Source organism: Saimiri boliviensis, chromosome 12 (genome assembly GCF_048565385.1).
Source record: "Saimiri boliviensis isolate mSaiBol1 chromosome 12, mSaiBol1.pri, whole genome shotgun sequence".
Taxonomy (NCBI): Eukaryota; Metazoa; Chordata; class Mammalia; order Primates; family Cebidae; genus Saimiri; species Saimiri boliviensis.
Window position 1 is genome coordinate 39,338,439 of NC_133460.1, and position 14,028 is coordinate 39,352,466.

Below are 14,028 nucleotides of genomic sequence, written 5' to 3' on the forward strand. Positions count from 1 at the left end.
GATGCTCATTGTAGCACTGTTTTGTTCTAAACACATGTATTATAAAGATAGTATTAGAGTAAATTAGTTGAGGGAAAAGCCTCATATCATCTCTCCCTGTTTTCATTTCCCTTTTCACTTTTAATTTTGGCTCTGAAGAGACTTTATCATGATAGATGGCATATGTATACTCAGGCTCTTGTAACAATTGGCAGTATAGTATGATCTCTTTTTCTTATTGTCATTAATTTAATGATTAAGGACTATTTAATCAAGTTGATAACTGTACTTAACTCTTATGTTAGATAAGAAGGATGTTTCTAGTTTGTGAAAGTACACATTAAGATAGCGCTTTTACTCTTGTTTTAATTGAAAAATGTTTCAGGGGTTTTTTTTTTTTTTTTTTTGAAAAAACTCTTTGAGGTAATACGTAATTGTTGTGAAAATTTCATACAATATTGCAGCATATAAAGAAGAAAGTGCCTTTTGAGAAGGTGGGAGTTTTGTTCTCCAAACTTTCAGTCATTGACGTGCCTCCTTGTTACTTTTGCCATATACTTGTATCATCTGTACTGTTGATTCGCAACAGTTTTCTTAAAATTTACTAAAGAAATCCAAAAATCCGCCGGGCGTGGTGGCTCAAGCCTGTAATCCCAGCACTTTGGGAGGCCGAGGTGGGTGGATCATGAGGTCAAGAGATAGAGACCATCCTGGTCAACAAGGTGAAACCTCGTCTCTACTAAAAATACAAAAAATTAGCTGGGCATGGTGGCACGTGCCTGTAATCCCAGCTACTCAGGAGGCTGAGGCAGGAGAATTGCCTGAACCCAGGAGGCGGAGGTTGCAGTGAGCCGAGATCGCGCCATTGCACTCCAGCCTGGGTAACAAGAGCGAAACTCCATCTCAAAAAAAAAAAAAAAAAAAAAAAGAAATCCAAAAATCCTTAGTGATAAGGGCCGTGAACTCATACATTGATGTATATTACATAAATACATAACGTTGATGTTTTACGTACATTGCCATGTATTAAGAAATGTATAACATTAATGCATATTAAATAATGATTTATTCAAAAGTATGTATACTTTATGACATTCTGGCACAGTGAGTGGAAGTATAGGTTCTGAAATCAAGGTTTCATGGTTTGTTTTTTTTTTTTGAGACAGAGTGTCGCTCTTGCTACCCAGGCTGGAGTGCAATGGCACGATCTCGGCTCACCGCAACCTCCGCCTCCTGGGTTCAGGCAATTCTCCTGCCTCAGCCTCCTGAGTAGCTGGGACTACAGGCACGCGCCACCATGCCCAGCTAATTTTTTGTATTTTTAGTAGAGACGGGGTTTCACCAAGTTGACCAGGATGGTCTCGATCTCTCGACCTCGTGATCCACCCGCCTCGGCCTCCCAAAGTGCTGGGATTACAGGCTTGAGCCACCGCGCCCGGCCCGGTTTCATGGTTTTAAATCCTGATTCTGCTACGTCCTCTTTCAGTGATACTAAATAATAAACTTAAGCTTTTGCCTCCATTTTATTTGTTAAATGAGGTTAGTATGCCACCTCCCCTGTAAGATTATTATAAAATTAAACAGCAGGTGTGCAATCAGTCAGCACAGCCCTAGTACATAGGTGTTCCACAAATACTAGCTATCATTCAATAGAATAATTTGTAAATACCTAGTGTCTCCTTCAAAGCTAGTTCTCATACAAGCATCTCATTTTTAAAGTGTTTATATAGTATTCATTTTAAGAATATACCACGGTTTATGAAACAGTGTTTTGTAATTATTTTTGTCATTTTTTTTAAAAAAAGCAACAAATAACAGGATTGGTTTCTAATATGTATCACCAGATTTCCCTCCCAAAAGACTGTATTAATTTGCTGTTCTGTCAATTTAGACTAAATGATTTAAATATTTGGTGGGGGGGGGCGGGGACAATAGTGGGTTTAAAAATTAATCCTTGTTTTTGTTTTAGTTAACATTATTATTCACTAGCCATTAAGGAACACATTAATTATTATTTGTTCTTGTTGAATCTGTGTAATTTTCTGAGAGGTAGGTAAGCCTGCCTCTCTCTCTCTCTCTTTCTCTCTCTCTCTCTCTCTCTCTCTCGCTCGCTCTCTGTGTGTGTGTGTGTGTGTGTGTGTGTGTGTGTGTGTGATGCAATTTATGTGTGTGGTACGATATTGAGAAATTATGGTAATTTCATATTATTCTGGTCAGGGATCCCTGGAATATCAGAATTGTCTCCAATCTATAGCCACTGTTTTCAAGTCTACAGGGTCCATGGGAGAAAGATTGGTATTAAACATTTGCACTGACAAATGGAAAACAAAAGGACTGTGTATTTTATTCTTAACTAGGACTTGGGCAGCAAACTCCAGGGTAGAAGAGTGGAATGAGCCCCGCTGGTTCATGTGGAAATGCTGGTTTTTTCGTAATCTAATTAAGCTTAAATTGTTTCAAACTCAAACAGACCATGAGATGAATCCTTTTCATCTCTGCAGTTCTCAAACACACCGAGATCTTCCCCACATTTCACTCCTTTCTGTCAGTTGCCCTGGCTGACTACCGATCTGCCCTTGGATACGTGCCCTGGCCTCTTCCACCCAAGCAGTACGTTTGGCCCTGGCTATCCCTGACACTGAGGGGTACAGGAGGGAGCGACAGCCTTCTCAACCACTTCAGTCACGTGGAAGGAGAAAAGTGAGTGTGCATTTGTGTGCTGACCTTTTAACAGTGATGCTGCCCAGTGACACACAGACCCAATCAGTGTTCTCACATCTGCCTTCTGCCTTCCTGAGAATCAGGAGAAAGAAGAGCTCAGGCTTGATTTCTCACCTCAAAAAACAGCACATAAAAACTTGCAGCCATTCTCAGAAGCACTGGTTTTCTGTGGGGTTGTTGCCTGTGTCAGATCAACCAGAAACAGGTAGAGTAACAACTGACTTGCTGAGAATTACACACAATCCATGTCCCCAACTCCGCACCGCCCTGCCGCTCTTCAGCGACACATCGACCTGCAGAGAGTGACTTCTTACTCTTGAGACACTCTTTCCTCTCGCTTAATGGTTCATGACATGTTCTGCATTTTCCTCCTACCACTCTCTCTCTCTCTCTTTTTTTTGCTGGCTTATTCTCCTGTTTTTAGCTATTAAATGTTGATGCTCCACCAATCAGCCCTAGGCTCTTCTGTCATTCTTCTTTCCCTAAGCGGTCACAGCCATTCTCCTGCCTCAGCCTCCCAAGCGATTCTCCAGCCTCAGCCTCCCAAGTAGCTGGAACTACAGGTGTGTACTACCATGCCCCGCTAATTATTGTATTTTTAATAGAGACGGGGTTTCACCATGTTGGCCAGGCTGATCTCAAACTCCTGACCTCAGGTGATCCACCCACCTTGGCCTCCTAAAGTGCAGGGATTACAAACATGAGCCACCATGGCAAGCTTTCACTCTCTTTCTGATGGATATTTGTCTCCAGTTTACAGTAATTATGAATACTGCTGCTATAAACATTTTCGTATATCTCAGTTTTCCTTAGTAATGCCAGACTATTTTCCAAAGTGGTTGCACTAGTTTAGATTCCTACCAACAACGTGTGAGAATTCTTGCTCATCCACCTCTTCGCCAAGGACACATGCACATGAATATTCATTGCAGCACTATTCACAATAACAAAGACATGAAATTGACCTAAATGCTCATCAGTGACAGACTGGATAAAGAAAATGTGGTACATATACACTGGGGAATATTATGCAGCCATAAAAAATAATGAGAGTATGACTTTAAGGGAACAGGGTGGAGCTGGAGACTATCATCCTTAGCAAGCAGGAACAGAAAACCAAATACCGCGTGGTCTCACATATAGGTGGGAGGTAAATAAGAAGAGCTTATGAACACAAAGAAGAAAGCAACAGACACTGGGGTCTACTTGAGTAGGGAGGGTTGGGGAGAGGAGCAGAAAAGGTAATTATTGGGTACTGAGCTTAATACCTGGGTGATGTGTTAATATGTACAACAACCCACTGTTAATAGGTACCACTGTTTGTTGTACGAATTAACACATCTTGTTTATCTATGTAACAAATCTTCACATGTACCCCAAATCTAAAATAAATTTTTTTTAAAAAAAGAATCTGCCAGTAACCACAAGCAAGCCAAACAAAACTGTCTGTACCGGTAAGCCAACTGCAAACTCATACACCTTTGGCGCAGAAACAAGTGATAAGGGAATTAAGACGCGCAGGTGTAAAATAACAGGGGCAGTGCATCAAGTTACTCACAGTAAAATTACTGGGCCGTGGATACTGGCAAAACCTCCGTGCAGTCTATCAGTTTTCTAACACTATCTTCAACCAATGCTGGCCAAAGCAACTTGTCTGTTAATTCAGCTGCAGATTGGGTTGCGGATCCAATGAAGTGAGCCCGGTTTCCAGGACGTATCAACAATGGCCAGGAGCTAATTCCCAACTTGGAGCAGCTGAAAACACTCACTCCACATTTTACAGGAACAGCAGACAGAGATGCCAAGTTCCCCGGCTGAGCCGAGTCTTCTGTGAAACGTAGACCCAATTTAATCTGCATGATAGAGAACAGTGGCAGCCTGGATTGATGTTTCTGCCTGACTCTCTGCTTAGTTCGAATTAGAGCCATTACCTCGTTGTATTTCTCAGCAGGCAGCTTAGCCTGTAGGAGACATTCCCTATTCAGAAACAAATCTCATTTCCTCTCATACTGACGGAGACGACAAAAGCCAGATGGCCCTTGAAGGCTGTTCCTGATGCTCAATGAGCCCAAGATGGATGCGGCCTATTTCTAGACGTTTTTCGGCTGAACCACAAGGTGGTGCTGAAGTACAGGAAATGCTGCTTAAACCTGCAGGTGTCACCCGCTGCGAGGAAGGCAAAAGGAAAGAAAAGACCGTTTATCTCACACCGCTGAATAAAAAAGAAAAATGCAAGTCTAGAAGGGAATAACAAGGCCTCGGCACACAGCAAATCCCGACTTATCCTTAGTAAATTCGGGTGCCTGAGTTTCAGGAGGCTGCAGGTAAATTGAGTCTGAAAATTCAAAGGGGCTTACAAAAGCAGTTAAGCCTTTGGTTTGGTAATGAAGGCAGCACTGAGCAATAGGCCAGACAATTAGTGTAATTGAGCTCAGAGCTGAAAGAGCTACAGTGTCTCATGGTAAATTCTGCACCTGTCAAGGGCTGTGTGTGTTTACAGGTGGGCTAATCAAAGAAGAAAACCACGGGCAGATCCTGCAGAAAATTCCAGGCAACTGGAAGGTCACCTCCCCCAAAATCCAGGGAGCACAGAGGACTGTCTTTCTCACAATCCTTTCTTCTAGACCTGTGTGGTGCAATATGGTAGCCACAGGTAGCAGGCTCTCGATTGAAAATACACACTGGATTTCCACAGCAACAGAAAAGAGTGAAATTGCTGCTCATTAATCCTTTGGATAATAGTTACCTGCTGAAATGATAACATTTTGGACCTACTAAGACAAACATCAAATTTAATTTCCCATTTCTTTTTACTCTTATTCTTTGTCTCCTAAATATATTTAATTACATCGATATTGCTCTCATTTTATTTCCATGGGATATTGCTTCTCTAAGAGCGTATCATTGGTAAAATATGGAGATACTCCCACACTAGTGGGATGCAAACACTGCCCTGGGCTCCAGGGCCTCCCTGTGTCCCACTGCCTCGGCTGCTCAATCCCTCAGAGCCCTGCAGTGCCTGCCATCCAGCCAGCTTGAGGGAGGCCCTCATTCCCCCATGTCCATCACATCACCCCCAGGATGGGCCTGGACCCAGAAGAGAATGCCCCATGCCCATCTGGCACGTCTTAGTCACACTGCCCTGGCTGTGGGTAAAAAACAGCCTTTGCAGTGACTCCAACAATAGTCAAATATTTGATAGTTGTTCTTGTCGTTATTGCTTTGAGGCAGGGTCTTACCCACTCTGTCATCCAGGCTGGAGTAAGTGCAGGGATGCTATCTCTGCCTCCTGGCTCAAATGATCCTCCCACCCCAGCCTCCCAAGTATGTGGGACTACAAGCATGTGCCACCACGCCTAGCTAATATTTGTATTTTTTTGTAGAGACGGGGTTTCATCGTGTTTCCCAGGCTGATCTGAAACTCCAGGGCTCAGTCCTCCCACCTCAGCCTCCCTGTGCTAGGATTATAGGCATGAGCCACCGCACCTGGCTAGTTGTCAAATACTTTGAATATCGCCCACACCTATAAAGTTTGCACGAATCTCTGCCGTGACATTTCTCAACTTGTAAATTAACTGTATACTGGTCTCTTCAGGTAGCATATGAGCTGACCAGCCTTATTCTCCCTGCTCCCAGTCCTATGAGCACTTGTATATATGTGTGCTGTGCATATGTACTTTGTGTGTTTGTTGGTTCAAGGTGAGTAACACCAATGCAGGGTCCAGCAGCCACACAGCATCCTTTGATCCTGGAACTCTACAGATCACGCTGCCTCTCACATCCAAAAAGGAAACTGACTTCTCCAGAAATACTGAGTTCAATTCTTCCCTTGTGGTTAGGCTACTTGGGAAGAACAGAGAGCAGGAAATCTCTGAAGGGTTTACACAGTGAAGAAAGATAGAATCTAGAATTTATTTTGTCAGGAATCTGATATTTGTCATCAAATGATCAAGTTGTGTTCATCCTGTGCTTCCAGGTCTCAATTTAATCTGGTTCTTCAAATCCTCATTTATTCTGTTTCTTATTTCAAGATATCTATTTCTCTCCAAGCTCTCACTTAAATAAAAAATTGCAAGATACAAGGTAGAAACATTTTCTCCTCTCTAGCTAGGACTGAAGGTCTAATATAACCCTTACAACAGGCCTTGGGAAGGAGGCCAGTGGAAGAAGAGCTGCTCACCAGTGAGGAACTCCTTGTCAGTTTGAAAGGGCAAGGTGTTGGATTACTCTGTGCCCTGCGGGAGACCTAATGTGTCAGCAAACCACAGGTGAGGATTTCATTGACAGGGGAATAAAGATTGAGTTCCAGGGCTCTCTAAGCCTGACTCCTGTGTTGGTAACAGAGAACATGGAGGGAAATGGCTGGTCCATCCAAATGCATAGCACTTGGTGAGGTTTCCTGGGCTCCTAAGTGTCTTCACTAATCAAGGAGGCAGGGACAGCAGATACCAACTCATCCAGTAAAATCGGATGGGCTTGTCACCTCCAATCAAACTTTGAGACACAACCTGTGAAAAACAGGCCATCAGCCAGGCGTGGTGGCTCACGCCTGTAATCCCAACACTTTGGGAGGCCGAGGTGGGTGGATCACGAGGTCAAGAGATCGAGACCATCCTGGTCAACATGGTGAAACCCCATCTCTACAAAAAATACAAAAAATTAGCTGGGCATGGTGGCGCGTGCCTGTAATCCCAGCTACTCAGGAGGCTGAGGCAGGAGAATTGCCTGAACCCAGGAGGCGGAGGTTGCAGTGAGCCGAGATCGCGCCATTGCACTCCAGCCTGGGTAACAAGAGCGGAACTCCGTCTCAAAAAAAAAAAAAAGAAAAGAAATAAATAAAGAAAGAAAGGAAAAAGGAAAACAGACCATCTGCAAGGGTCAAAAGAGGAGAGAGCTCAGGCTGGAGTCCATGACTTACAGACACCAAGGCAGGTCAAGCACCCCAAGGTTGTTGATATACCACAGTGAAGGCTAAATGCCATCCTTTCTTCCCTTCCTGTTAGCAGGAAGACATCACACAGGACAGCAGCTCCAGCCAAGAACAGTAGGACTGAGCTAGCCAGTAGAATCAGAGTAAATGGGAACAACAGGAGACAGATGGTCAGAAGTCCTGGGAGTTCATCACAGCTCTGTGACCTAAGACAATTCCTTGGCCACTGGAATCTTGAGTTTCCTCCTATATAAAATAGTGATTTCATCATCAGCCTGGCCTACATCACACTGTTGTTATGAGGATCAGATGAGACGATTGAGTAAGAAAGCATTTTGCAAACCACGCAGTGCTGTAAAATCAAAGGAGGTGATACTTTATACCCTCAGCCACAGCTACTGCCACCCAGTAGGTCCGACCAGAATGCCTTGCCCCAACTTACTGCACAGGTGGAAAGAACTTTCGTAAGGAAGAAGACTAGGGATCACCCCTTAGTCAGACAGAGGTTTCAAGTTGGTTTTCCAGAACCGTGTATGAGTTTGTAATGACTCATCCACATTCTCTCAAGGTAATTTCCAGAGGAAAGTGTCAAGAATGATCAAAGTCAGGAATTCGTTTTTGGTCATGAGACAAAGCAAAACAAATTAGTCTGGTATTTAAATCTTGCATAGGGATGGAAACAGAAATTTTCGGCAAATGAGCAGCATGCCCAAGTCAGTCAATAGAGTTTATAAATTCATCATACACAAGAATAAACTACTTAAGAGTTGTTTATATTGATGATTTCCAATCATTTCCCCCCAATTCTCTATTGAACCCACTCTAATGAGACACTTTTGTACTGACTACTCCTGAAAACTACTTATCAATATCAACAAATTATCTCCAGACCGCTAAAGCCAGTGAACAGTGTACAGTCCTTACATTACTTGATCTGTCAGTATCATTTCACGGAGCTGATCACTTCCTCTTTCTTGAATCACTTTCTTCACTCGGCTCCAGAGACGCAATTCTCTCCTTTTCCTCCTATCTTACCGACTTGGTCCCTTTCAGTCTCTTTTGTTGATTTAATGGAATTCTCAGACTCAGTCCTTGCCTCTCTCTCTTCACTCACTTTCCTAGGTATCTCACCCAGACTTGTAGCTTTAAATGCCTTTGATGTGATTGATGATTTCCAAGTACACAGACAGCAACCCAGAACTCCATGCTTGTACATCTTGCTTAACATCTCCACTTGGATGTATAGTAGTTACCTCAAACTTAACAGAGCCATAGCAGGACTCTTATTTTACAATCTGCAAAACTTTTCACTTCTCAGCAAATAGCAACTCCATTATTGTTTGCTGAAGCCAAAAGCCTTGGGATAATTCTTGCCTTTCTCTTTCATACCCCATATCAAACTCAACAAGTCTTGTTGACTCTACTTTGAAGTATATTGAGAAGTTGGTTGTGTATCACCACCGCTAATATGTTCCAAGTTACCTCCATCTCTCAGCTGAATTACTGTAACGGCTCCCTACCTTACTTTCCTGCTTTTCCCCCTTGTGTTCCTATAGTTCATTCTCAACAAAACAACCAGAAGGATTCTCTTAAAGCGTGAATCAGGGCCAGGCATGGTGGCTCACGCCTATAATCCCAGCACTTTGGGATGCCAGGGCAGGAGGACTGCTTAAGACAAGAGTTCAAGACCAGCCTGGGCAACATAGTGAGACCTCATCTCCAAAAAAAAAAAAAAAAAAAAAATGAGCCAGGTACGCTGGTGTGCACCTGCAGTTCCAGCTACTCCAGAAACTGATGTGGGAGAATCACTTGAGCCCAAGAGGTAAAGGTTGCAGTGAGCCATGATTGTGCTACGGCACTAAAGCCTGGGCGACAGAGTGAGACCCTGTCTGAAAAAAAAAAAAAAACTGGATGTATCGCTTTTCTTCCTTCTTTCCTTCTCGCCTCCCTTCCCTTCTTTTCTTTCTTCCTTCCTCTCTCCCTTCCAATCTCTCTGCTCCCCGTCTCTCATCACTGGGTCGGTCTCAACCTCATTTAATGCAAAAGCCAACATCCTTACAGTGGCCTATAAGGCTGTGTATGATGCCTGTAAGTTCCTTCATTCTCTGATCTCCTCTCCTCATTCATTTTACTCTGCCCTTCAGAGTTAAGCATATTCCTGCCTCAGTGCCTTGGAACCTTGTTGCTGTACTTAGACTGCTATTTCCAGAGGTAGCCATGTAGCTTGCTTTCTCATTTGCATCATGACTCTACTCAAGTGTCAGCTCCTCAGTGAAAACTTCCTGTCAATTATATCTTTAAAAACATCCCCATATCCTAGCCTGCTCATCCCTCTTATTTGCTTTCTGCCCATTGGGTGTATATATGTACACATACAACCACACACACACAGACCTATTTGTTTTTTATCTCTCTGCCTTACATAAATAAAAATCTAAGCTTCTTAAGGCCAATATGTGGCTGGCACATGTTGGGCATTCAGTTATTTCAATATAAATAAGAATGTAGGTACATTTAAGTATCCGATTTTCTAAATAAAAATAGCTGGTATATCACATGACTTTTCAGCCTAGAATTCATGAATTTGAAATTATATTTTGCACTATTTGCCTAGGTTTTAGATACAGAGAGAACATCGCCTATCAGTTTCTTACATGGGGGGGTCTGGTGTGATGTGAGCAATGTGATTTGAAGGCACTGTCTCAAGGGTTTTCTATGAAATAGTGAATTGAAAAGATTTGGCAAAAAATTCCTGTGCTCTTGATAGATTTTCCTATTTCCTTTTAGAAACTACCATAAAGGAGCTGATTTAAAAGATAAATTATTCAGACCGGGCGTGGTAGTTCACGCCTGTAATCCCAGTTCTTTGGGAAGCTGAGGTGGGTGGATCGCCTGAGGTCAGGAGTTCACTACCAGCCTGACCAACATGTCAAAACTCCATCTCTAAATAATAATAATAATAATAATTTTTTTAAAATGTAAGTTATTTAATACATAGGATATCTAGCTAGTTGTTTAGGAAAAAACAATAAGCTGGACCCTAGCTCACTGCTTACATGAACACAAATTTTAGGTGGATGAAAGTTAATGCATAAGAAATGAATCTGGAAGACTACACAATGGTGATTTCCTTCTTCTTTCTTACTCTCAAAACCCAGATTATGCTCACATGTGTGGTAATCATTTGCTTCGCACCTCGCCTAAGTCTCAGAATTAAATCTTTTCAAACAAATTTTTTGAGACTAGGTTTCACCATGTTGCCCAGGTGGAGTGCAAGGGTGCAGTGATAGCTCACTGCAGCCTCCAATTCCCGGGTTCAAGTGATCTCGCCACCTCAGTCTCTTGTGTAGCTGAGACAATAGTGCATGCAATCACACCCAACTAATTTTTTATTTATTTACTTTTTTACTATTATTATACTTTAAGTTCTGAGGTACGTTTGTTATGCAGGTATGCACATGCCATGGTGGTTTGCTGCATCCATCACCTCTAATTTTTTAAAGTAAAGATGGGGTCTCACTATGTTGCCCAGGCTGGCTTCAAACTCCTAGGCTCAAAAGATCTGCATTTGGAGCCTCAGCCTTCCAATGTGCTGGAATCACAGGTGTGAGCTACCGTGCTCAGGCAGTTAAATCTTTGTCATTCTTGCCAATTTCATCTCCAATGCCACTGACTGAACTGGAAATGGACATGCAGCACGATTTGGACCCAAGTCCAGCCATGGGCCTTCTGAGAATGGCTTTCTACTTTGTCCAAACCTGAACTCTGAGGAGAAGCCTTCATTCTCTATTTTTATGGTTGTCTATATGATACTTAGAACAGTGGTAGCCCTTGAAGGCCTTGAGGACAGCCAGCCTAGGAGGATAAACTACTATACTCATGTTTATAAAACAAAAAGATGAAAACAACTTAGGTCCTTGATGACATTATTTTGTCACAAAATTAACTATGGTGGAATTTTCCTAGCTCCATATTTTTTGCTATGCAAAATAATAAATATTCTTAATATACTTACAACTTTTAATGTTATATTCTGTAATCTGTAACCGAAAATACCATGATACATTTAAAAAATAATTTGAGGTTGAGAAGGCCTTCCTAAGCATGGAACGAAACTCTAGTCGTAAATGGAAGTATTTATAAAATTGACTCCATACTATGTAAACTATATTATAATTACAAAAATAAGCAAATAAGTAAAAATATTAGCTACTACCTAAATTATACAAATAACTCATAGTTACTATCTAAGCTACTTTTTAAGTTACACAAATTTATATTTAAAATCAATTTGGGAAAGCATGATAAAAATGACTTAAACATAAAAATGAAAAAGCTTTATCATGGCAAAAGATATGATAAACAAAAAGAACTGAGAAAATGGGAAAACCCGATTTCAACTTATAGTATAGACAAACAAGGGGTAAATATCTCTAATATAGAATAGAAAGGGTTTCTAAAAATAGGGAAAAAGCAGGCAAACTGTCCTGTAGAAAAACTGAATTTACAAATAAAAGAATATAAATATCCCTTAAATGTGTAAAAAGATATTCAATCTCATTCACAATAGGATAAATTCAAATTAAAGGTGTACAAATAAACCCAAGTAAGTATCAAATTGGTGACTTAGTCACATAGAGAGAAACCATTTCAAGGGACTATAACATAGTTGGCTCACACACCTAGAATTTGTTACTCTAGAGACAAAGAAAACAGTTTTTAGTAATCATATTATTAGTAATAAGAGTAATATTGTTATTTTGAAAATGTTATACACATAGTAGGATAGAGATACTTATATTACTCTCATTTGAAAATCAGGATTTTTAGCAACAGAGAAGAATTTAAATAAAAAATCAATGAAGTTAGATAAAAATATGTCATCATTGATTTTAAATTAGAGTTGTCAGTATTAACTCATGATGCATTTTCTGCTTACAAAACAAAAATACTGATTTTGCAGAAACAAACTGCTAGAATTCAGGTCCAGAATGCAGGCATCCAGCTGCTTGGTCAGCCTGGGGACATATGTGTTAGGGGCAGCCCTTGGGGCTATTTCTCAGGTCTGGGATGTGGCAACACAGCTTCTCAGCTGGTTTGAGCTCATGACTGCTGCTGGAGGTGACCCAGGGGGCTATTTCTCTGTCTTAGAACACAGACACAAAGCTGTTTAGTTGGCCTAGAAGCATATCTACTGTGCGTGGCCCACAGAGCTATTTTTCAGGTCCAAAACATGAGCACATGGCTGCTAACTTGGTCTGGGGGTTTATTTGTCATGGGTGGGCACAAGGCTGTTTCTCAGACTCATGACATTCATGCACGGCTGCTTGGCTAACTGGTCGTGTTTCTGCAGGGAATAGTCCACCAGGACTGTTTTGTAGGTCTGGAATGCAAGCACAGGTGTGGTCTGTGTCCACTAGAAGCAGCCCATGGAGCTGTTTCTGAAGCCCAGTACAAGGGTGAACAGCTGTTTGGCTGGCCTGGAGGCATCCCCACCAGGAGCAGCCTGCAGGACTATTTCTCAGGCTTTCGTTGGAGATGCAGGGCCATTGGACTGGCCAGATGCATGTCTGTGAAGGGTAAGGGTGCTACAGGGCTGTTTCCAGCTCCTGGACACGTTTCCACTCTACTGGACATATCATCTGCTTGGAGGCTCAGGGACATCTTCTGCTTAGGATAGGGTATGTAGCAGCTTGGCTAGCTCAAGGGAGGGGGTCACCCTGGGTAGGACTGCCACACCATTTTTTTGGCTGTAAGTGAAGCAGTAGAGGTTGCTTTCTTGGCTGTACAGGACCAGGGTCACAGCCGATTCTGAGCTCTAGCTCCACACTGCCAGGGTTGTGGCATTCAGTCAACTGTGTGGATTTGTGGAATAAGATGTTGCTCCAATGCTGGAGAGGTGCAGGGGTTACTAGTTCCTGGAGCAGGGAACCTTCTGGAGGTGACTTTGGTCTCCACATGAGCTTGGTTCACAGCGGCTTGAGGGTAAATAGGGAGTACACACCTTGTGCTCCTAATCTGGGGCAATGCAGCTGCATGAATTCCCAGCAGCTCTCCAAACTGGGCTCAGGACTTGTGAGAAGTGCAGGATTTTCCTGCTGTAAAGACTGTAGGTGTCTGCAGTATCAGTGGGGGCTGGTGGGGATCTTCTGCTTCCTTTCCCATTCAACAGGAAGTCCCTCCTGTCTCTGGGCCAATCTGATCTAGGTGGAGGAGACAGAGCTACAGAGGCCAGGTCTCTCCACACTGCCGTCCTAGACTTCATGTCACCACAGGTGCATCTCCACTGTCCCACTGCACTGCAGCACTCTCCCTTCAACACTGCAGTCAAGTTCTAGCTGTGTATTAATTTCCTTGGTTCTTTCATGTGAGGGGAGAGTACCAGGCTTCTCTGCTTA

At 42.4% G+C, this 14,028-nt stretch overlaps 1 long non-coding RNA gene across 1 annotated transcript in view; it reads right to left on the reverse strand.

The window, feature by feature from the left end:
- Positions 1 to 4,743, reverse strand: part of LOC141580716 (uncharacterized) — a 32,612-nt gene extending 27,869 nt beyond the window's left edge. The window contains exon 1 of the long non-coding RNA XR_012513009.1: positions 4,259 to 4,743. This is a non-coding gene — a long non-coding RNA (uncharacterized LOC141580716). The remainder of the gene's footprint in view (positions 1 to 4,258) is intronic.
- Positions 4,744 to 14,028: the final 9,285 nt, after the last annotated feature.